Here is a 22090-nt window from a genome sequence, read left to right on the forward strand (position 1 = left end):
TGTGTGAATGCGGTCAGGGTAGCAGACATATAGAACAATTGGGTGGGTTCGCTTCCGAACTGGATGCACAGGAGCAGGAGAGAATGGCTGTTGGCGATGTATGCAACTTGCTCTGCGTGAACACATCTACCGACCCCTTCCCCTACACACACGGGCACATACACACACACACACACACATAGCCATTGGAGCTATGCAGAGCTAATCAGAAAGATTGGTAATCATTAGAACATGAAAGATATGTGTTCATTTTTTATTAAACTTGTGGACTCCCGCAGAAACGGAGGGACTCACATCTCTAATTGAGGCTTGCTTACCTCTATACAAATGTGTTTGCTGGCTGTCTTTCTTCAACTGGTATGTGCGGTTGTGTCTGTCTTTGTCTTTCAACACGCCTGGCACGTTTACATTATCAAAGAGATGATTGTATGGAGATGGGGAACACCCCTCCGTTGCATTGTGAACTTGAACAGTCTTTTCACCAAAGCAGCTACATGCGACATTGCAAGGTTTTTGTCAGGCTTTGCCTGAAAACATTAGGCCTTCCTCTCGAACTCTATTTCACTCCTTCTGTGGAAGACTTCAATTATGAGGATGCATCCCGTCATAAAAGGTTCTCTGTAGATGGTGCAACTCTGGCTTCTCTTCCCCGTGCTTTTTGAAAATAATCCGCCCGAGGCCCTGATGAGGTTTGAACTCATGACCCCTGGTTTACGAGACCAGTGCTCTGCCACTGAGCTACAAGGCCACCTGCTGCTTGCTCACAGCCAACAACAGAAAGTGCAAAGAAACCATGGGTTTTACCTAGGTAGATCTCCAGGTATATGAATTTCTGGTTGTGTAAAAATGGCTGTATATCTCTGCATGTGTTCAGTACGTCATCATACATCTGATTTGCGAAAGCGTGTGTGCTTATGTTGGTGATACATTGTCGGTATGCGTTTGAGTATGTACTTTTACGGGTATGTATGTATTGAGTAGGATGCTGAACAGGTTCATGAGTTTAGATAGCAGGTCAGAATGATGGCAAAAGGAACATGTAAAAGGCAGACAACTAAAAGAAAAAAGAATTTGGGATGTAAGCTTGGGAGTTTACTAACTGCGCTGATTTTGGCTCCTATAATAGTAAAGAATGGAAACCTACGAGGAAAGTCTTTGACTAATTTCATTCTCCGCCTGCACCAATGAACTTATTTTTACATCTCTATTTCCATATCTGTACTCATTCCTGTCTTTCACAGGGAGGTTGAAAGACTTTGGTCTATGTTTAAATGCAGACTATAAAGAAAAAATACGACGAAGGTGGGATTCGAACCCACGCGTGCAGAGCACAATGGATTAGCAGTCCATCGCCTTAACCACTCGGCCACCTCGTCTGTTTGGGAACGGTGCTCGAGTCCCATGCTTAAAGAAGAGATAAAACAATGGTGGTGCAAAGTCAGTGAAAAATAGATCATGTTTGTCATAATAGAAACAAGATCGTTGACTCGTTCTTCCTTACCCGGCCATTGATAGATAAACACATCAAGTTGAAGTTCAGAAAAATATAACAAGAGCTCCTGGAGGGTTCACAACACTAATCCAGAGGAAGGTGCTTGAGCTTCCGTATGGCACACCATTAGTAGTAAAACCAGCATAACGCAAGCTCCAGTTTCCCAGTGTTTGGCATCATTCAACGTTTCCAGCCAAGATCAAAGTTCAGATGCTGCTGCTTCCTGTGATGTCATTGAATTTAAATAGTGAGTGATGGCAATAACCCTTTTCCAATTAAATTTTGCCACATCAACGTCCCTGAAAATAGAGAAAGGCGTGCAACCCAGAACCGCTGTACTGTTCAATAGAGTAAGGGCTTCACCGTGATCATCTGCATCTGTCATCACAAGATTATCAAGGTCTTTTTCTTGAAGAAATTAGGTCCAGAAAGCCGACCTTCCCCACAGACTATTCAGACACCTTGCGCTTGTGGCTTTGTTATAGGCCCGAATCCATTGGTAAAAGGTTGCACAGGTACAATGTGCAATATCAGTTCCTATTCAACAATGTTCAAGAAAATTACCATTTGGAGGCCCTGATGAGGATCGAACTCACGACCCCTGGTTTACAAGACCAGTGCTCTGCCACTGAGCTACAGAGCCCCTCAGGTTACGACGCATAACAGCAACACAACGAGCACACAACATGATGTTTACTGGGTAGACATATTTGAAGGGTGTGTGAGAATGTATGTATATGATTGTGATTTGACCTGTTTTTTTCTGGCCGATTTTTTGAGGAGCAGCTAATTTGTGCGTATTCCGTGCAATTTTAGGGTGACTAATGAGGAGATGTGATGCGTGAAAGTTGAAAAAAACATGTACATGGCAGCAGAGAGACAATATGGATATTACCTTTGCTTTTTTAAATTTCTATCCGGATTCTGGCTCAAAGGGTAGTCAAGCACAGCAGATTGCATTCCTGCCAGTAACACGACAACCTTGTTTGTGTCCTTCTTAATCAACTAACATGCATATTTTCACTTTTGTCTGTATGTTCTTTGAAAGCCAATGGCAATGGTGCTTAGAGCAATGCAGATGTTTAAAAAAGATTTCAAAAGTTAAAATCGACAAAGGTGGGATTCGAAACCACGCGTGTACAGCAGATTAGCAGTCCATCGCCTTAACCACTCGGCCACCTCGTCTACAGGGATTATGTTAGGCATTCAAGTCTTTACAGGTAATAACACAAACATCTTCAAAATAGAACCACAATGCGTTCCTTGTTGAGGTACATCCAGCCGTTTGCAGGAAAACTGCCTCACTTGCTGTTGAGAAAAATTCATCAAAGTCCTGGGGTGTTTATAGGCATCGCCAAGATGACATTGGGAGGTGTTTCAATTGACACGTGTTGAATATGAGGAAGAGCATCATGCTGGCTCCAGTGGCACTGCCTGCAGCATGACAAAAATGTAGAAGGGACATTTGACTGCACCATTGGCTGAACATCAGTGGCAAAGTGTATATCAGGCTAAAAGGTAAGCTCCAGTGGCACAATATGGGCACTACAAGGCACCCATAATTTGGTGTCAGCTAAAAAGACAATGCCAGAGCTTGTGGGTGCTTTTGTACACTTGTGTGTGTGTTTGTGGGTGTAGTTTCATGTCGAAAACCAAAACACAGCAGCTCCAGTGGCGCAATCGGTTAGCGCGCGGTACTTATACAGCAGTACATGCAGTGAGCAATGCCGAGGTTGTGAGTTCAAGCCTCACCTGGAGCAACTTTGGAACTTTTTACTAATTCACCTCAAAACTGAATTATTGAACCAATAAATGTTCTGGACATTTTTTGGTTCACCTCAAGGTTTCCTTGATTGTCAGTTAATGTTGTATGACAGCTCCTCTGCCTTTTAGACATGGAATACTCATTGCAAGTTATTTATGGGGTGTTTGCGCTTTAAATACAGCTACGGAGGGTTTTTGAAAATAGAACAGAAAATAAAAAATGTCAACTGTTATTATACTCCATTTTCTGCTGAGCACCACTTACGGAAGACATTTGTAAAGGTAGAAAAAGGGTTACTGGAGTAGGATCCAGGAGACAATATCAACTTACAAAGAATAATGTTGTCTATTTACTGCATTATCGCCTTTGAAGCAAACCTCTGAGAATAAATACCCTTTCACTAATCAGGCAGTCACTTTGATAAAATCAAGCAGAACAAGGATGCTGATAGGAACTCGCCTCATTTGCATATCGGCTAGGGCTTCTGGGAGCCATGAGAATTAGGAGTTGAAGGTTTTGCAGATCGAGATTGCTAAAGGGCTGGGCATTTGCACAGACCTCTCCATGCCTGATTGGTGCCGAAGGTTAGTTGCAAGTGGTCCCCTGCTCACCCTACCTTACACAGGGCCATGCCCAGTTAGGCCCCTCAGGGCTAGGCCCGGCAGGGCTAAGCCCAGCGTTTGTCAGGCGTTCGTCAGGCGAAGTGCCTGGACCCCTGCTCATCATACCTCAGAATCTGGTCTAGCTATTGCAGACATGGGGAATGGTGCTTATATCCCATTGACAGCGCCCACAAGCTGCATACTAATAGCCAATGATGTGTGAATGCGGTCAGGGTAGCAGACATATAGAACAATTGGGTGGGTTCGCTTCCGAACTGGATGCACAGGAGCTGGAGAGAATGGCTGTTGGCGATGTATGCAACTTGCTCTGCGTGAACACATCTACCGACCCCTTCCCCTACACACACGGGCACATACACACACACACACACACACATAGCCATTGGAGCTATGCAGAGCTAATCAGAAAGATTGGTAATCATTAGAACATGAAAGATATGTGTTCATTTTTTATTAAACTTGTGGACTCCCGCAGAAACGGAGGGACTCACATCTCTAATTGAGGCTTGCTTACCTCTATACAAATGTGTTTGCTGGCTGTCTTTCTTCAACTGGTATGTGCGGTTGTGTCTGTCTTTGTCTTTCAACACGCCTGGCACGTTTACATTATCAAAGAGATGATTGTATGGAGATGGGGAACACCCCTCCGTTGCATTGTGAACTTGAACAGTCTTTTCACCAAAGCAGCTACATGCGACATTGCAAGGTTTTTGTCAGGCTTTGCCTGAAAACATTAGGCCTTCCTCTCGAACTCTATTTCACTCCTTCTGTGGAAGACTTCAATTATGAGGATGCATCCCGTCATAAAAGGTTCTCTGTAGATGGTGCAACTCTGGCTTCTCTTCCCCGTGCTTTTTGAAAATAATCCGCCCGAGGCCCTGATGAGGTTTGAACTCATGACCCCTGGTTTACGAGACCAGTGCTCTGCCACTGAGCTACAAGGCCACCTGCTGCTTGCTCACAGCCAACAACAGAAAGTGCAAAGAAACCATGGGTTTTACCTAGGTAGATCTCCAGGTATATGAATTTCTGGTTGTGTAAAAATGGCTGTATATCTCTGCATGTGTTCAGTACGTCATCATACATCTGATTTGCGAAAGCGTGTGTGCTTATGTTGGTGATACATTGTCGGTATGCGTTTGAGTATGTACTTTTACGGGTATGTATGTATTGAGTAGGATGCTGAACAGGTTCATGAGTTTAGATAGCAGGTCAGAATGATGGCAAAAGGAACATGTAAAAGGCAGACAACTAAAAGAAAAAAGAATTTGGGATGTAAGCTTGGGAGTTTACTAACTGCGCTGATTTTGGCTCCTATAATAGTAAAGAATGGAAACCTACGAGGAAAGTCTTTGACTAATTTCATTCTCCGCCTGCACCAATGAACTTATTTTTACATCTCTATTTCCATATCTGTACTCATTCCTGTCTTTCACAGGGAGGTTGAAAGACTTTGGTCTATGTTTAAATGCAGACTATAAAGAAAAAATACGACGAAGGTGGGATTCGAACCCACGCGTGCAGAGCACAATGGATTAGCAGTCCATCGCCTTAACCACTCGGCCACCTCGTCTGTTTGGGAACGGTGCTCGAGTCCCATGCTTAAAGAAGAGATAAAACAATGGTGGTGCAAAGTCAGTGAAAAATAGATCATGTTTGTCATAATAGAAACAAGATCGTTGACTCGTTCTTCCTTACCCGGCCATTGATAGATAAACACATCAAGTTGAAGTTCAGAAAAATATAACAAGAGCTCCTGGAGGGTTCACAACACTAATCCAGAGGAAGGTGCTTGAGCTTCCGTATGGCACACCATTAGTAGTAAAACCAGCATAACGCAAGCTCCAGTTTCCCAGTGTTTGGCATCATTCAACGTTTCCAGCCAAGATCAAAGTTCAGATGCTGCTGCTTCCTGTGATGTCATTGAATTTAAATAGTGAGTGATGGCAATAACCCTTTTCCAATTAAATTTTGCCACATCAACGTCCCTGAAAATAGAGAAAGGCGTGCAACCCAGAACCGCTGTACTGTTCAATAGAGTAAGGGCTTCACCGTGATCATCTGCATCTGTCATCACAAGATTATCAAGGTCTTTTTCTTGAAGAAATTAGGTCCAGAAAGCCGACCTTCCCCACAGACTATTCAGACACCTTGCGCTTGTGGCTTTGTTATAGGCCCGAATCCATTGGTAAAAGGTTGCACAGGTACAATGTGCAATATCAGTTCCTATTCAACAATGTTCAAGAAAATTACCATTTGGAGGCCCTGATGAGGATCGAACTCACGACCCCTGGTTTACAAGACCAGTGCTCTGCCACTGAGCTACAGAGCCCCTCAGGTTACAACGCATAACAGCAACACAACGAGCACACAACATGATGTTTACTGGGTAGACATATTTGAAGGGTGTGTGAGAATGTATGTATATGATTGTGATTTGACCTGTTTTTTTCTGGCCGATTTTTTGAGGAGCAGCTAATTTGTGCGTATTCCGTGCAATTTTAGGGTGACTAATGAGGAGATGTGATGCGTGAAAGTTGAAAAAAACATGTACATGGCAGCAGAGAGACAATATGGATATTACCTTTGCTTTTTTAAATTTCTATCCGGATTCTGGCTCAAAGGGTAGTCAAGCACAGCAGATTGCATTCCTGCCAGTAACACGACAACCTTGTTTGTGTCCTTCTTAATCAACTAACATGCATATTTTCACTTTTGTCTGTATGTTCTTTGAAAGCCAATGGCAATGGTGCTTAGAGCAATGCAGATGTTTAAAAAAGATTTCAAAAGTTAAAATCGACAAAGGTGGGATTCGAAACCACGCGTGTACAGCAGATTAGCAGTCCATCGCCTTAACCACTCGGCCACCTCGTCTACAGGGATTATGTTAGGCATTCAAGTCTTTACAGGTAATAACACAAACATCTTCAAAATAGAACCACAATGCGTTCCTTGTTGAGGTACATCCAGCCGTTTGCAGGAAAACTGCCTCACTTGCTGTTGAGAAAAATTCATCAAAGTCCTGGGGTGTTTATAGGCATCGCCAAGATGACATTGGGAGGTGTTTCAATTGACACGTGTTGAATATGAGGAAGAGCATCATGCTGGCTCCAGTGGCACTGCCTGCAGCATGACAAAAATGTAGAAGGGACATTTGACTGCACCATTGGCTGAACATCAGTGGCAAAGTGTATATCAGGCTAAAAGGTAAGCTCCAGTGGCACAATATGGGCACTACAAGGCACCCATAATTTGGTGTCAGCTAAAAAGACAATGCCAGAGCTTGTGGGTGCTTTTGTACACTTGTGTGTGTGTTTGTGGGTGTAGTTTCATGTCGAAAACCAAAACACAGCAGCTCCAGTGGCGCAATCGGTTAGCGCGCGGTACTTATACAGCAGTACATGCAGTGAGCAATGCCGAGGTTGTGAGTTCAAGCCTCACCTGGAGCAACTTTGGAACTTTTTACTAATTCACCTCAAAACTGAATTATTGAACCAATAAATGTTCTGGACATTTTTTGGTTCACCTCAAGGTTTCCTTGATTGTCAGTTAATGTTGTATGACAGCTCCTCTGCCTTTTAGACATGGAATACTCATTGCAAGTTATTTATGGGGTGTTTGCGCTTTAAATACAGCTACGGAGGGTTTTTGAAAATAGAACAGAAAATAAAAAATGTCAACTGTTATTATACTCCATTTTCTGCTGAGCACCACTTACGGAAGACATTTGTAAAGGTAGAAAAAGGGTTACTGGAGTAGGATCCAGGAGACAATATCAACTTACAAAGAATAATGTTGTCTATTTACTGCATTATCGCCTTTGAAGCAAACCTCTGAGAATAAATACCCTTTCACTAATCAGGCAGTCACTTTGATAAAATCAAGCAGAACAAGGATGCTGATAGGAACTCGCCTCATTTGCATATGGGCTAGGGCTTCTGGGAGCCATGAGAATTAGGAGTTGAAGGTTTTGCAGATCGAGATTGCTAAAGGGCTGGGCATTTGCACAGACCTCTCCATGCCTGATTGGTGCCGAAGGTTAGTTGCAAGTGGTCCCCTGCTCACCCTACCTTACACAGGGCCATGCCCAGTTAGGCCCCTCAGGGCTAGGCCCGGCAGGGCTAAGCCCAGCGTTTGTCAGGCGTTCGTCAGGCGAAGTGCCTGGACCCCTGCTCATCATACCTCAGAATCTGGTCTAGCTATTGCAGACATGGGGAATGGTGCTTATATCCCATTGACAGCGCCCACAAGCTGCATACTAATAGCCAATGATGTGTGAATGCGGTCAGGGTAGCAGACATATAGAACAATTGGGTGGGTTCGCTTCCGAACTGGATGCACAGGAGCAGGAGAGAATGGCTGTTGGCGATGTATGCAACTTGCTCTGCGTGAACACATCTACCGACCCCTTCCCCTACACACACGGGCACATACACACACACACACACACATAGCCATTGGAGCTATGCAGAGCTAATCAGAAAGATTGGTAATCATTAGAACATGAAAGATATGTGTTCATTTTTTATTAAACTTGTGGACTCCCGCAGAAACGGAGGGACTCACATCTCTAATTGAGGCTTGCTTACCTCTATACAAATGTGTTTGCTGGCTGTCTTTCTTCAACTGGTATGTGCGGTTGTGTCTGTCTTTGTCTTTCAACACGCCTGGCACGTTTACATTATCAAAGAGATGATTGTATGGAGATGGGGAACACCCCTCCGTTGCATTGTGTACTTGAACAGTCTTTTCACCAAAGCAGCTACATGCGACATTGCAAGGTTTTTGTCAGTCTTTGCCTGAAAACATTAGGCCTTCCTCTCGAACTCTATTTCACTCCTTCTGTGGAAGACTTCAATTATGAGGATGCATCCCGTCATAAAAGGTTCTCTGTAGATGGTGCAACTCTGGCTTCTCTTCCCCGTGCTTTTTGAAAATAATCCGCCCGAGGCCCTGATGAGGTTTGAACTCATGACCCCTGGTTTACGAGACCAGTGCTCTGCCACTGAGCTACAAGGCCACCTGCTGCTTGCTCACAGCCAACAACAGAAAGTGCAAAGAAACCATGGGTTTTACCTAGGTAGATCTCCAGGTATATGAATTTCTGGTTGTGTAAAAATGGCTGTATATCTCTGCATGTGTTCAGTACGTCATCATACATCTGATTTGCGAAAGCGTGTGTGCTTATGTTGGTGATACATTGTCGGTATGCGTTTGAGTATGTACTTTTACGGGTATGTATGTATTGAGTAGGATGCTGAACAGGTTCATGAGTTTAGATAGCAGGTCAGAATGATGGCAAAAGGAACATGTAAAAGGCAGACAACTAAAAGAAAAAAGAATTTGGGATGTAAGCTTGGGAGTTTACTAACTGCGCTGATTTTGGCTCCTATAATAGTAAAGAATGGAAACCTACGAGGAAAGTCTTTGACTAATTTCATTCTCCGCCTGCACCAATGAACTTATTTTTACATCTCTATTTCCATATCTGTACTCATTCCTGTCTTTCACAGGGAGGTTGAAAGACTTTGGTCTATGTTTAAATGCAGACTATAAAGAAAAAATACGACGAAGGTGGGATTCGAACCCACGCGTGCAGAGCACAATGGATTAGCAGTCCATCGCCTTAACCACTCGGCCACCTCGTCTGTTTGGGAACGGTGCTCGAGTCCCATGCTTAAAGAAGAGATAAAACAATGGTGGTGCAAAGTCAGTGAAAAATAGATCATGTTTGTCATAATAGAAACAAGATCGTTGACTCGTTCTTCCTTACCCGGCCATTGATAGATAAACACATCAAGTTGAAGTTCAGAAAAATATAACAAGAGCTCCTGGAGGGTTCACAACACTAATCCAGAGGAAGGTGCTTGAGCTTCCGTATGGCACACCATTAGTAGTAAAACCAGCATAACGCAAGCTCCAGTTTCCCAGTGTTTGGCATCATTCAACGTTTCCAGCCAAGATCAAAGTTCAGATGCTGCTGCTTCCTGTGATGTCATTGAATTTAAATAGTGAGTGATGGCAATAACCCTTTTCCAATTAAATTTTGCCACATCAACGTCCCTGAAAATAGAGAAAGGCGTGCAACCCAGAACCGCTGTACTGTTCAATAGAGTAAGGGCTTCACCGTGATCATCTGCATCTGTCATCACAAGATTATCAAGGTCTTTTTCTTGAAGAAATTAGGTCCAGAAAGCCGACCTTCCCCACAGACTATTCAGACACCTTGCGCTTGTGGCTTTGTTATAGGCCCGAATCCATTGGTAAAAGGTTGCACAGGTACAATGTGCAATATCAGTTCCTATTCAACAATGTTCAAGAAAATTACCATTTGGAGGCCCTGATGAGGATCGAACTCACGACCCCTGGTTTACAAGACCAGTGCTCTGCCACTGAGCTACAGAGCCCCTCAGGTTACAACGCATAACAGCAACATAACGAGCACACAACATGATGTTTACTGGGTAGACATATTTGAAGGGTGTGTGAGAATGTATGTATATGATTGTGATTTGACCTGTTTTTTTCTGGCCGATTTTTTGAGGAGCAGCTAATTTGTGCGTATTCCGTGCAATTTTAGGGTGACTAATGAGGAGATGTGATGCGTGAAAGTTGAAAAAAACATGTACATGGCAGCAGAGAGACAATATGGATATTACCTTTGCTTTTTTAAATTTCTATCCGGATTCTGGCTCAAAGGGTAGTCAAGCACAGCAGATTGCATTCCTGCCAGTAACACGACAACCTTGTTTGTGTCCTTCTTAATCAACTAACATGCATATTTTCATTTTTGTCTGTATGTTCTTTGAAAGCCAATGGCAATGGTGCTTAGAGCAATGCAGATGTTTAAAAAAGATTTCAAAAGTTAAAATCGACAAAGGTGGGATTCGAAACCACGCGTGTACAGCAGATTAGCAGTCCATCGCCTTAACCACTCGGCCACCTCGTCTACAGGGATTATGTTAGGCATTCAAGTCTTTACAGGTAATAACACAAACATCTTCAAAATAGAACCACAATGCGTTCCTTGTTGAGGTACATCCAGCCGTTTGCAGGAAAACTGCCTCACTTGCTGTTGAGAAAAATTCATCAAAGTCCTGGGGTGTTTATAGGCATCGCCAAGATGACATTGGGAGGTGTTTCAATTGACACGTGTTGAATATGAGGAAGAGCATCATGCTGGCTCCAGTGGCACTGCCTGCAGCATGACAAAAATGTAGAAGGGACATTTGACTGCACCATTGGCTGAACATCAGTGGCAAAGTGTATATCAGGCTAAAAGGTAAGCTCCAGTGGCACAATATGGGCACTACAAGGCACCCATAATTTGGTGTCAGCTAAAAAGACAATGCCAGAGCTTGTGGGTGCTTTTGTACACTTGTGTGTGTGTTTGTGGGTGTAGTTTCATGTCGAAAACCAAAACACAGCAGCTCCAGTGGCGCAATCGGTTAGCGCGCGGTACTTATACAGCAGTACATGCAGTGAGCAATGCCGAGGTTGTGAGTTCAAGCCTCACCTGGAGCAACTTTGGAACTTTTTACTAATTCACCTCAAAACTGAATTATTGAACCAATAAATGTTCTGGACATTTTTTGGTTCACATCAAGGTTTCCTTGATTGTCAGTTAATGTTGTATGACAGCTCCTCTGCCTTTTAGACATGGAATACTCATTGCAAGTTATTTATGGGGTGTTTGCGCTTTAAATACAGCTACGGAGGGTTTTTGAAAATAGAACAGAAAATAAAAAATGTCAACTGTTATTATACTCCATTTTCTGCTGAGCACCACTTACGGAAGACATTTGTAAAGGTAGAAAAAGGGTTACTGGAGTAGGATCCAGGAGACAATATCAACTTACAAAGAATAATGTTGTCTATTTACTGCATTATCGCCTTTGAAGCAAACCTCTGAGAATAAATACCCTTTCACTAATCAGGCAGTCACTTTGATAAAATCAAGCAGAACAAGGATGCTGATAGGAACTCGCCTCATTTGCATATGGGCTAGGGCTTCTGGGAGCCATGAGAATTAGGAGTTGAAGGTTTTGCAGATCGAGATTGCTAAAGGGCTGGGCATTTGCACAGACCTCTCCATGCCTGATTGGTGCCGAAGGTTAGTTGCAAGTGGTCCCCTGCTCACCCTACCTTACACAGGGCCATGCCCAGTTAGGCCCCTCAGGGCTAGGCCCGGCAGGGCTAAGCCCAGCGTTTGTCAGGCGTTCGTCAGGCGAAGTGCCTGGACCCCTGCTCATCATACCTCAGAATCTGGTCTAGCTATTGCAGACATGGGGAATGGTGCTTATATCCCATTGACAGCGCCCACAAGCTGCATACTAATAGCCAATGATGTGTGAATGCGGTCAGGGTAGCAGACATATAGAACAATTGGGTGGGTTCGCTTCCGAACTGGATGCACAGGAGCAGGAGAGAATGGCTGTTGGCGATGTATGCAACTTGCTCTGCGTGAACACATCTACCGACCCCTTCCCCTACACACACGGGCACATACACACACACACACACACATAGCCATTGGAGCTATGCAGAGCTAATCAGAAAGATTGGTAATCATTAGAACATGAAAGATATGTGTTCATTTTTTATTAAACTTGTGGACTCCCGCAGAAACGGAGGGACTCACATCTCTAATTGAGACTTGCTTACCTCTATACAAATGTGTTTGCTGGCTGTCTTTCTTCAACTGGTATGTGCGGTTGTGTCTGTCTTTGTCTTTCAACACGCCTGGCACGTTTACATTATCAAAGAGATGATTGTATGGAGATGGGGAACACCCCTCCGTTGCATTGTGTACTTGAACAGTCTTTTCACCAAAGCAGCTACATGCGACATTGCAAGGTTTTTGTCAGTCTTTGCCTGAAAACATTAGGCCTTCCTCTCGAACTCTATTTCACTCCTTCTGTGGAAGACTTCAATTATGAGGATGCATCCCGTCATAAAAGGTTCTCTGTAGATGGTGCAACTCTGGCTTCTCTTCCCCGTGCTTTTTGAAAATAATCCGCCCGAGGCCCTAATGAGGTTTGAACTCATAACCCCTGGTTTACGAGACCAGTGCTCTGCCACTGAGCTACAAGGCCACCTGCTGCTTGCTCACAGCCAACAACAGAAAGTGCAAAGAAACCATGGGTTTTACCTAGGTAGATCTCCAGGTATATGAATTTCTGGTTGTGTAAAAATGGCTGTATATCTCTGCATGTGTTCAGTACGTCATCATACATCTGATTTGCGAAAGCGTGTGTGCTTATGTTGGTGATACATTGTCGGTATGCGTTTGAGTATGTACTTTTACGGGTATGTATGTATTGAGTAGGATGCTGAACAGGTTCATGAGTTTAGATAGCAGGTCAGAATGATGGCAAAATGAAGATGTAAAAGGCAGACAACTAAAAGAAAAAAGAATTTGGGATGTAAGCTTGGGAGTTTACTAACTGCGCTGATTTTGGCTCCTATAATAGTAAAGAATGGAAACCTACGAGGAAAGTCTTTGACTAATTTCATTCTCCGCCTGCACCAATGAACTTATTTTTACATCTCTATTTCCATATCTGTACTCATTCCTGTCTTTCACAGGGAGGTTGAAAGACTTTGGTCTATGTTTAAATGCAGACTATAAAGAAAAAATACGACGAAGGTGGGATTCGAACCCACGCGTGCAGAGCACAATGGATTAGCAGTCCATCGCCTTAACCACTCGGCCACCTCGTCTGTTTGGGAACGGTGCTTGAATCCCATGCTTAAAGAAGAGATAAAACAATGGTGGTGCAAAGTCAGTGAAAAATAGATCATGTTTGTCATAATAGAAACAAGATCGTTGACTCGTTCTTCCTTACCCGGCCATTGATAGATAAACACATCAAGTTGAAGTTCAGAAAAATATAACAAGAGCTCCTGGAGGGTTCACAACACTAATCCAGAGGAAGGTGCTTGTTCTTCCGTATGGCACACCATTAGTAGTAAAACCAGCATAACGCAAGCTCCAGTTTCCCAGTGTTTGGCATCATTCAACGTTTCCAGCCAAGATCAAAGTTCAGATGCTGCTGCTTCCTGTGATGTCATTGAATTTAAATAGTGAGTGATGGCAATAACCCTTTTCCAATTAAATTTTGCCACATCAACGTCCCTGAAAATAGAGAAAGGCGTGCAACCCAGAACCGCTGTACTGTTCAATAGAGTAAGGGCTTCACCGTGATCATCTGCATCTGTCATCACAAGATTATCAAGGTCTTTTTCTTGAAGAAATTAGGTCCAGAAAGCCGACCTTCCCCACAGACTATTCAGACACCTTGCGCTTGTGGCTTTGTTATAGGCCCGAATCCATTGGTAAAAGGTTGCACAGGTACAATGTGCAATATCAGTTCCTATTCAACAATGTTCAAGAAAATTACCATTTGGAGGCCCTGATGAGGATCGAACTCACGACCCCTGGTTTACAAGACCAGTGCTCTGCCACTGAGCTACAGAGCCCCTCAGGTTACGACGCATAACAGCAACACAACGAGCACACAACATGATGTTTACTGGGTAGACATATTTGAAGGGTGTGTGAGAATGTATGTATATGATTGTGATTTGACCTGTTTTTTTCTGGCCGATTTTTTGAGGAGCAGCTAATTTGTGCGTATTCCGTGCAATTTTAGGGTGACCAATGAGGAGATGTGATGCGTGAAAGTTGAAAAAAACATGTACATGGCAGCAGAGAGACAATATGGATATTACCTTTGCTTTTTTAAATTTCTATCCGGATTCTGGCTCAAAGGGTAGTCAAGCACAGCAGATTGCATTCCTGCCAGTAACACGACAACCTTGTTTGTGTCCTTCTTAATCAACTAACATGCATATTTTCACTTTTGTCTGTATGTTCTTTGAAAGCCAATGGCAATGGTGCTTAGAGCAATGCAGATGTTTAAAAAAGATTTCAAAAGTTAAAATCGACAAAGGTGGGATTCGAAACCACGCGTGTACAGCAGATTAGCAGTCCATCGCCTTAACCACTCGGCCACCTCGTCTACAGGGATTATGTTAGGCATTCAAGTCTTTACAGGTAATAACACAAACATCTTCAAAATAGAACCACAATGCGTTCCTTGTTGAGGTACATCCAGCCGTTTGCAGGAAAACTGCCTCACTTGCTGTTGAGAAAAATTCATCAAAGTCCTGGGGTGTTTATAGGCATCGCCAAGATGACATTGGGAGGTGTTTCAATTGACACGTGTTGAATATGAGGAAGAGCATCATGCTGGCTCCAGTGGCACTGCCTGCAGCATGACAAAAATGTAGAAGGGACATTTGACTGCACCATTGGCTGAACATCAGTGGCAAAGTGTATATCAGGCTAAAAGGTAAGCTCCAGTGGCACAATATGGGCACTACAAGGCACCCATAATTTGGTGTCAGCTAAAAAGACAATGCCAGAGCTTGTGGGTGCTTTTGTACACTTGTGTGTGTGTTTGTGGGTGTAGTTTCATGTCGAAAACCAAAACACAGCAGCTCCAGTGGCGCAATCGGTTAGCGCGCGGTACTTATACAGCAGTACATGCAGTGAGCAATGCCGAGGTTGTGAGTTCAAGCCTCACCTGGAGCAACTTTGGAACTTTTTACTAATTCACCTCAAAACTGAATTATTGAACCAATAAATGTTCTGGACATTTTTTGGTTCACCTCAAGGTTTCCTTGATTGTCAGTTAATGTTGTATGACAGCTCCTCTGCCTTTTAGACATGGAATACTCATTGCAAGTTATTTATGGGGTGTTTGCGCTTTAAATACAGCTACGGAGGGTTTTTGAAAATAGAACAGAAAATAAAAAATGTCAACTGTTATTATACTCCATTTTCTGCTGAGCACCACTTACGGAAGACATTTGTAAAGGTAGAAAAAGGGTTACTGGAGTAGGATCCAGGAGACAATATCAACTTACAAAGAATAATGTTGTCTATTTACTGCATTATCGCCTTTGAAGCAAACCTCTGAGAATAAATACCCTTTCACTAATCAGGCAGTCACTTTGATAAAATCAAGCAGAACAAGGATGCTGATAGGAACTCGCCTCATTTGCATATGGGCTAGGGCTTCTGGGAGCCATGAGAATTAGGAGTTGAAGGTTTTGCAGATCGAGATTGCTAAAGGGCTGGGCATTTGCACAGACCTCTCCATGCCTGATTGGTGCCGAAGGTTAGTTGCAAGTGGTCCCCTGCTCACCCTACCTTACACAGGGCCATGCCCAGTTAGGCCCCTCAGGGCTAGGCCCGGCAGGGCTAAGCCCAGCGTTTGTCAGGCGTTCGTCAGGCGAAGTGCCTGGACCCCTGCTCATCATACCTCAGAATCTGGTCTAGCTATTGCAGACATGGGGAATGGTGCTTATATCCCATTGACAGCGCCCACAAGCTGCATACTAATAGCCAATGATGTGTGAATGCGGTCAGGGTAGCAGACATATAGAACAATTGGGTGGGTTCGCTTCCGAACTGGATGCACAGGAGCAGGAGAGAATGGCTGTTGGCGATGTATGCAACTTGCTCTGCGTGAACACATCTACCGACCCCTTCCCCTACACACACGGGCACATACACACACACACACACACATAGCCATTGGAGCTATGCAGAGCTAATCAGAAAGATTGGTAATCATTAGAACATGAAAGATATGTGTTCATTTTTTATTAAACTTGTGGACTCCCGCAGAAACGGAGGGACTCACATCTCTAATTGAGACTTGCTTACCTCTATACAAATGTGTTTGCTGGCTGTCTTTCTTCAACTGGTATGTGCGGTTGTGTCTGTCTTTGTCTTTCAACACGCCTGGCACGTTTACATTATCAAAGAGATGATTGTATGGAGATGGGGAACACCCCTCCGTTGCATTGTGTACTTGAACAGTCTTTTCACCAAAGCAGCTACATGCGACATTGCAAGGTTTTTGTCAGTCTTTGCCTGAAAACATTAGGCCTTCCTCTCGAACTCTATTTCACTCCTTCTGTGGAAGACTTCAATTATGAGGATGCATCCCGTCATAAAAGGTTCTCTGTAGATGGTGCAACTCTGGCTTCTCTTCCCCGTGCTTTTTGAAAATAATCCGCCCGAGGCCCTGATGAGGTTTGAACTCATGACCCCTGGTTTACGAGACCAGTGCTCTGCCACTGAGCTACAAGGCCACCTGCTGCTTGCTCACAGCCAACAACAGAAAGTGCAAAGAAACCATGGGTTTTACCTAGGTAGATCTCCAGGTATATGAATTTCTGGTTGTGTAAAAATGGCTGTATATCTCTGCATGTGTTCAGTACGTCATCATACATCTGATTTGCGAAAGCGTGTGTGCTTATGTTGGTGATACATTGTCGGTATGCGTTTGAGTATGTACTTTTACGGGTATGTATGTATTGAGTAGGATGCTGAACAGGTTCATGAGTTTAGATAGCAGGTCAGAATGATGGCAAAATTAACATGTAAAAGGCAGACAACTAAAAGAAAAAAGAATTTGGGATGTAAGCTTGGGAGTTTACTAACTGCGCTGATTTTGGCTCCTATAATAGTAAAGAATGGAAACCTACGAGGAAAGTCTTTGACTAATTTCATTCTCCGCCTGCACCAATGAACTTATTTTTACATCTCTATTTCCATATCTGTACTCATTCCTGTCTTTCACAGGGAGGTTGAAAGACTTTGGTCTATGTTTAAATGCAGACTATAAAGAAAAAATACGACGAAGGTGGGATTCGAACCCACGCGTGCAGAGCACAATGGATTAGCAGTCCATCGCCTTAACCACTCGGCCACCTCGTCTGTTTGGGAATGGTGCTCGAATCCCATGCTTAAAGAAGAGATAAAACAATGGTGGTGCAAAGTCAGTGAAAAATAGATCATGTTTGTCATAATAGAAACAAGATCGTTGACTCGTTCTTCCTTACCCGGCCATTGATAGATAAACACATCAAGTTGAAGTTCAGAAAAATATAACAAGAGCTCCTGGAGGGTTCACAACACTAATCCAGAGGAAGGTGCTTGAGCTTCCGTATGGCACACCATTAGTAGTAAAACCAGCATAACGCAAGCTCCAGTTTCCCAGTGTTTGGCATCATTCAACGTTTCCAGCCAAGATCAAAGTTCAGATGCTGCTGCTTCCTGTGATGTCATTGAATTTAAATAGTGAGTGATGGCAATAACCCTTTTCCAATTAAATTTTGCCACATCAACGTCCCTGAAAATAGAGAAAGGCGTGCAACCCAGAACCGCTGTACTGTTCAATAGAGTAAGGGCTTCACCGTGATCATCTGCATCTGTCATCACAAAATTATCAAGGTCTTTTTCTTGAAGAAATTAGGTCCAGAAAGCCGACCTTCCCCACAGACTATTCAGACACCTTGCGCTTGTGGCTTTGTTATAGGCCCGAATCCATTGGTAAAAGGTTGCACAGGTACAATGTGCAATATCAGTTCCTATTCAACAATGTTCAAGAAAATTACCATTTGGAGGCCCTGATGAGGATCGAACTCACGACCCCTGGTTTACAAGACCAGTGCTCTGCCACTGAGCTACAGAGCCCCTCAGGTTACGACGCATAACAGCAACACAACGAGCACACAACATGATGTTTACTGGGTAGACATATTTGAAGGGTGTGTGAGAATGTATGTATATGATTGTGATTTGACCTGTTTTTTTCTGGCCGATTTTTTGAGGAGCAGCTAATTTGTGCGTATTCCGTGCAATTTTAGGGTGACTAATGAGGAGATGTGATGCGTGAAAGTTGAAAAAAACATGTACATGGCAGCAGAGAGACAATATGGATATTACCTTTGCTTTTTTAAATTTCTATCCGGATTCTGGCTCAAAGGGTAGTCAAGCACAGCAGATTGCATTCCTGCCAGTAACACGACAACCTTGTTTGTGTCCTTCTTAATCAACTAACATGCATATTTTCACTTTTGTCTGTATGTTCTTTGAAAGCCAATGGCAATGGTGCTAAGAGCAATGCAGATGTTTAAAAAAGATTTCAAAAGTTAAAATCGACAAAGGTGGGATTCGAAACCACGCGTGTACAGTAGATTAGCAGTCCATCGCCTTAACCACTCGGCCACCTCGTCTACAGGGATTATGTTAGGCATTCAAGTCTTTACAGGTAATAACACAAACATCTTCAAAATAGAACCACAATGCGTTCCTTGTTGAGGTACATCCAGCCGTTTGCAGGAAAACTGCCTCACTTGCTGTTGAGAAAAATTCATCAAAGTCCTGGGGTGTTTATAGGCATCGCCAAGATGACATTGGGAGGTGTTTCAATTGACACGTGTTGAATATGAGGAAGAGCATCATGCTGGCTCCAGTGGCACTACCTGCAGCATGACAAAAATGTAGAAGGGACATTTGACTGCACCATTGGCTGAACATCAGTGGCAAAGTGTATATCAGGCTAAAAGGTAAGCTCCAGTGGCACAATATGGGCACTACAAGGCACCCATAATTTGGTGTCAGCTAAAAAGACAATGCCAGAGCTTGTGGGTGCTTTTGTACACTTGTGTGTGTGTTTGTGGGTGTAGTTTCATGTTGAAAACCAAAACACAGCAGCTCCAGTGGCGCAATCGGTTAGCGCGCGGTACTTATACAGCAGTACATGCAGTGAGCAATGCCGAGGTTGTGAGTTCAAGCCTCACCTAGAGCAACTTTGGAACTTTTTACTAATTCACCTCAAAACTGAATTATTGAACCAATAAATGTTCTGGACATTTTTTGGTTCACCTCAAGGTTTCCTTGATTGTCAGTTAATGTTGTATGACAGCTCCTCTGCCTTTTAGACATGGAATACTCATTGCAAGTTATTTATGGGGTGTTTGCGCTTTAAATACAGCTACGGAGGGTTTTTGAAAATAGAACAGAAAATAAAAAATGTCAACTGTTATTATACTCCATTTTCTGCTGAGCACCACTTACGGAAGACATTTGTAAAGGTAGAAAAAGGGTTACTGGAGTAGGATCCAGGAGACAATATCAACTTACAAAGAATAATGTTGTCTATTTACTGCATTATCGCCTTTGAAGCAAACCTCTGAGAATAAATACCCTTTCACTAATCAGGCAGTCACTTTGATAAAATCAAGCAGAACAAGGATGCTGATAGGAACTCGCCTCATTTGCATATGGGCTAGGGCTTCTGGGAGCCATGAGAATTAGGAGTTGAAGGTTTTGCAGATCGAGATTGCTAAAGGGCTGGGCATTTGCACAGACCTCTCCATGCCTGATTGGTGCCGAAGGTTAGTTGCAAGTGGTCCCCTGCTCACCCTACCTTACACAGGGCCATGCCCAGTTAGGCCCCTCAGGGCTAGGCCCGGCAGGGCTAAGCCCGGCGTTTGTCAGGCGAAGTGCCTGGACCCCTGCTCATCATACCTCAGAATCTGGTCTAGCTATTGCAGACATGGGGAATGGTGCTTATATCCCATTGACAGCGCCCACAAGCTGCATACTAATAGCCAATGATGTGTGAATGCGGTCAGGGTAGCAGACATATAGAACAATTGGGTGGGTTCGCTTCCGAACTGGATGCACAGGAGCAGGAGAGAATGGCTGTTGGCGATGTATGCAACTTGCTCTGCGTGAACACATCTACCGACCCCTTCCCCTACACACACGGGCACATACACACACACACACACACATAGCCATTGGAGCTATGCAGAGCTAATCAGAAAGATTGGTAATCATTAGAACATGAAAGATATGTGTTCATTTTTTATTAAACTTGTGGACTCCCGCAGAAACGGAGGGACTCACATCTCTAATTGAGGCTTGCTTACCTCTATACAAATGTGTTTGCTGGCTGTCTTTCTTCAACTGGTAGGTGCGGTTGTGTCTGTCTTTGTCTTTCAACACGCCTGGCACGTTTACATTATCAAAGAGATGATTGTATGGAGATGGGGAACACCCCTCCGTTGCATTGTGAACTTGAACAGTCTTTTCACCAAAGCAGCTACATGCGACATTGCAAGGTTTTTGTCAGTCTTTGCCTGAAAACATTAGGCCTTCCTCTCGAACTCTATTTCACTCCTTCTGTGGAAGACTTCAATTATGAGGATGCATCCCGTCATAAAAGGTTCTCTGTAGATGGTGCAACTCTGGCTTCTCTTCCCCGTGCTTTTTGAAAATAATCCGCCAGAGGCCCTGATGAGGTTTGAACTCATGACCCCTGGTTTACGAGACCAGTGCTCTGCCACTGAGCTACAAGGCCACCTGCTGCTTGCTCACAGCCAACAACAGAAAGTGCAAAGAAACCATGGGTTTTACCTAGGTAGATCTCCAGGTATATGAATTTCTGGTTGTGTAAAAATGGCTGTATATCTCTGCATGTGTTCAGTACGTCATCATACATCTGATTTGCGAAAGCGTGTGTGCTTATGTTGGTGATACATTGTCGGTATGCGTTTGAGTATGTACTTTTACGGGTATGTATGTATTGAGTAGGATGCTGAACAGGTTCATGAGTTTAGATAGCAGGTCAGAATGATGGCAAAAGGAACATGTAAAAGGCAGACAACTAAAAGAAAAAAGAATTTGGGATGTAAGCTTGGGAGTTTACTAACTGCGCTGATTTTGGCTCCTATAATAGTAAAGAATGGAAACCTACGAGGAAAGTCTTTGACTAATTTCATTCTCCGCCTGCACCAATGAACTTATTTTTACATCTCTATTTCCATATCTGTACTCATTCCTGTCTTTCACAGGGAGGTTGAAAGACTTTGGTCTATGTTTAAATGCAGACTATAAAGAAAAAATACGACGAAGGTGGGATTCGAACCCACGCGTGCAGAGCACAATGGATTAGCAGTCCATCGCCTTAACCACTCGGCCACCTCGTCTGTTTGGGAACGGTGCTCGAGTCCCATGCTTAAAGAAGAGATAAAACAATGGTGGTGCAAAGTCAGTGAAAAATAGATCATGTTTGTCATAATAGAAACAAGATCGTTGACTCGTTCTTCCTTACCCGGCCATTGATAGATAAACACATCAAGTTGAAGTTCAGAAAAATATAACAAGAGCTCCTGGAGGGTTCACAACACTAATCCAGAGGAAGGTGCTTGAGCTTCCGTATGGCACACCATTAGTAGTAAAACCAGCATAACGCAAGCTCCAGTTTCCCAGTGTTTGGCATCATTCAACGTTTCCAGCCAAGATCAAAGTTCAGATGCTGCTGCTTCCTGTGATGT

At 43.5% G+C, this 22090-nt stretch overlaps 23 non-coding genes across 23 annotated transcripts; 5 read left to right on the plus strand and 18 right to left on the minus strand.

The window, feature by feature from the left end:
- Nucleotides 1-676: 676 nt before the first annotated feature.
- Nucleotides 677-748, minus strand: TRNAT-CGU (transfer RNA threonine (anticodon CGU)). The gene has a single exon. It is a non-coding gene; the product is annotated as a tRNA-Thr (tRNA).
- A 546-nt stretch (nt 749-1294) lies between these two features.
- TRNAS-GCU (transfer RNA serine (anticodon GCU)) lies at nt 1295-1376 on the minus strand. The gene has a single exon. It is a non-coding gene; the product is annotated as a tRNA-Ser (tRNA).
- A 687-nt stretch (nt 1377-2063) lies between these two features.
- TRNAT-UGU (transfer RNA threonine (anticodon UGU)) lies at nt 2064-2135 on the minus strand. The gene has a single exon. It is a non-coding gene; the product is annotated as a tRNA-Thr (tRNA).
- A 1022-nt stretch (nt 2136-3157) lies between these two features.
- On the plus strand, nt 3158-3252 carry TRNAI-UAU (transfer RNA isoleucine (anticodon UAU)). The gene is made up of 2 exons: nt 3158-3195; nt 3217-3252. It is a non-coding gene; the product is annotated as a tRNA-Ile (tRNA).
- Nucleotides 3253-4753: 1501 nt separating this feature from the next.
- TRNAT-CGU (transfer RNA threonine (anticodon CGU)) lies at nt 4754-4825 on the minus strand. Its single transcript has one exon. It is a non-coding gene; the product is annotated as a tRNA-Thr (tRNA).
- A 546-nt stretch (nt 4826-5371) lies between these two features.
- Nucleotides 5372-5453, minus strand: TRNAS-GCU (transfer RNA serine (anticodon GCU)). The gene has a single exon. It is a non-coding gene; the product is annotated as a tRNA-Ser (tRNA).
- A 687-nt stretch (nt 5454-6140) lies between these two features.
- On the minus strand, nt 6141-6212 carry TRNAT-UGU (transfer RNA threonine (anticodon UGU)). Its single transcript has one exon. It is a non-coding gene; the product is annotated as a tRNA-Thr (tRNA).
- Nucleotides 6213-7234: 1022 nt separating this feature from the next.
- On the plus strand, nt 7235-7329 carry TRNAI-UAU (transfer RNA isoleucine (anticodon UAU)). Its single transcript has 2 exons — nt 7235-7272; nt 7294-7329. It is a non-coding gene; the product is annotated as a tRNA-Ile (tRNA).
- Nucleotides 7330-8828: 1499 nt separating this feature from the next.
- TRNAT-CGU (transfer RNA threonine (anticodon CGU)) lies at nt 8829-8900 on the minus strand. The gene has a single exon. It is a non-coding gene; the product is annotated as a tRNA-Thr (tRNA).
- Nucleotides 8901-9446: 546 nt separating this feature from the next.
- TRNAS-GCU (transfer RNA serine (anticodon GCU)) lies at nt 9447-9528 on the minus strand. Its single transcript has one exon. It is a non-coding gene; the product is annotated as a tRNA-Ser (tRNA).
- A 687-nt stretch (nt 9529-10215) lies between these two features.
- On the minus strand, nt 10216-10287 carry TRNAT-UGU (transfer RNA threonine (anticodon UGU)). The gene has a single exon. It is a non-coding gene; the product is annotated as a tRNA-Thr (tRNA).
- A 1022-nt stretch (nt 10288-11309) lies between these two features.
- Nucleotides 11310-11404, plus strand: TRNAI-UAU (transfer RNA isoleucine (anticodon UAU)). The gene is made up of 2 exons: nt 11310-11347; nt 11369-11404. It is a non-coding gene; the product is annotated as a tRNA-Ile (tRNA).
- A 1499-nt stretch (nt 11405-12903) lies between these two features.
- Nucleotides 12904-12975, minus strand: TRNAT-CGU (transfer RNA threonine (anticodon CGU)). Its single transcript has one exon. It is a non-coding gene; the product is annotated as a tRNA-Thr (tRNA).
- A 546-nt stretch (nt 12976-13521) lies between these two features.
- On the minus strand, nt 13522-13603 carry TRNAS-GCU (transfer RNA serine (anticodon GCU)). Its single transcript has one exon. It is a non-coding gene; the product is annotated as a tRNA-Ser (tRNA).
- A 687-nt stretch (nt 13604-14290) lies between these two features.
- Nucleotides 14291-14362, minus strand: TRNAT-UGU (transfer RNA threonine (anticodon UGU)). The gene has a single exon. It is a non-coding gene; the product is annotated as a tRNA-Thr (tRNA).
- A 1022-nt stretch (nt 14363-15384) lies between these two features.
- TRNAI-UAU (transfer RNA isoleucine (anticodon UAU)) lies at nt 15385-15479 on the plus strand. Its single transcript has 2 exons — nt 15385-15422; nt 15444-15479. It is a non-coding gene; the product is annotated as a tRNA-Ile (tRNA).
- Nucleotides 15480-16978: 1499 nt separating this feature from the next.
- TRNAT-CGU (transfer RNA threonine (anticodon CGU)) lies at nt 16979-17050 on the minus strand. Its single transcript has one exon. It is a non-coding gene; the product is annotated as a tRNA-Thr (tRNA).
- A 546-nt stretch (nt 17051-17596) lies between these two features.
- On the minus strand, nt 17597-17678 carry TRNAS-GCU (transfer RNA serine (anticodon GCU)). Its single transcript has one exon. It is a non-coding gene; the product is annotated as a tRNA-Ser (tRNA).
- Nucleotides 17679-18365: 687 nt separating this feature from the next.
- TRNAT-UGU (transfer RNA threonine (anticodon UGU)) lies at nt 18366-18437 on the minus strand. The gene has a single exon. It is a non-coding gene; the product is annotated as a tRNA-Thr (tRNA).
- Nucleotides 18438-18902: 465 nt separating this feature from the next.
- TRNAS-GCU (transfer RNA serine (anticodon GCU)) lies at nt 18903-18979 on the minus strand. The gene has a single exon. It is a non-coding gene; the product is annotated as a tRNA-Ser (tRNA).
- Nucleotides 18980-19459: 480 nt separating this feature from the next.
- TRNAI-UAU (transfer RNA isoleucine (anticodon UAU)) lies at nt 19460-19554 on the plus strand. Its single transcript has 2 exons — nt 19460-19497; nt 19519-19554. It is a non-coding gene; the product is annotated as a tRNA-Ile (tRNA).
- Nucleotides 19555-21042: 1488 nt separating this feature from the next.
- On the minus strand, nt 21043-21114 carry TRNAT-CGU (transfer RNA threonine (anticodon CGU)). Its single transcript has one exon. It is a non-coding gene; the product is annotated as a tRNA-Thr (tRNA).
- A 546-nt stretch (nt 21115-21660) lies between these two features.
- TRNAS-GCU (transfer RNA serine (anticodon GCU)) lies at nt 21661-21742 on the minus strand. Its single transcript has one exon. It is a non-coding gene; the product is annotated as a tRNA-Ser (tRNA).
- Between the last annotated feature and the right edge of the window lie 348 nt (nt 21743-22090).

The sequence above is a fragment of the Ambystoma mexicanum genome, chromosome 13, assembly GCF_040938575.1.
Source record: "Ambystoma mexicanum isolate Mex_15411 chromosome 13, UKY_AmexF1_1, whole genome shotgun sequence".
Taxonomy (NCBI): domain Eukaryota; kingdom Metazoa; phylum Chordata; class Amphibia; order Caudata; family Ambystomatidae; genus Ambystoma; species Ambystoma mexicanum.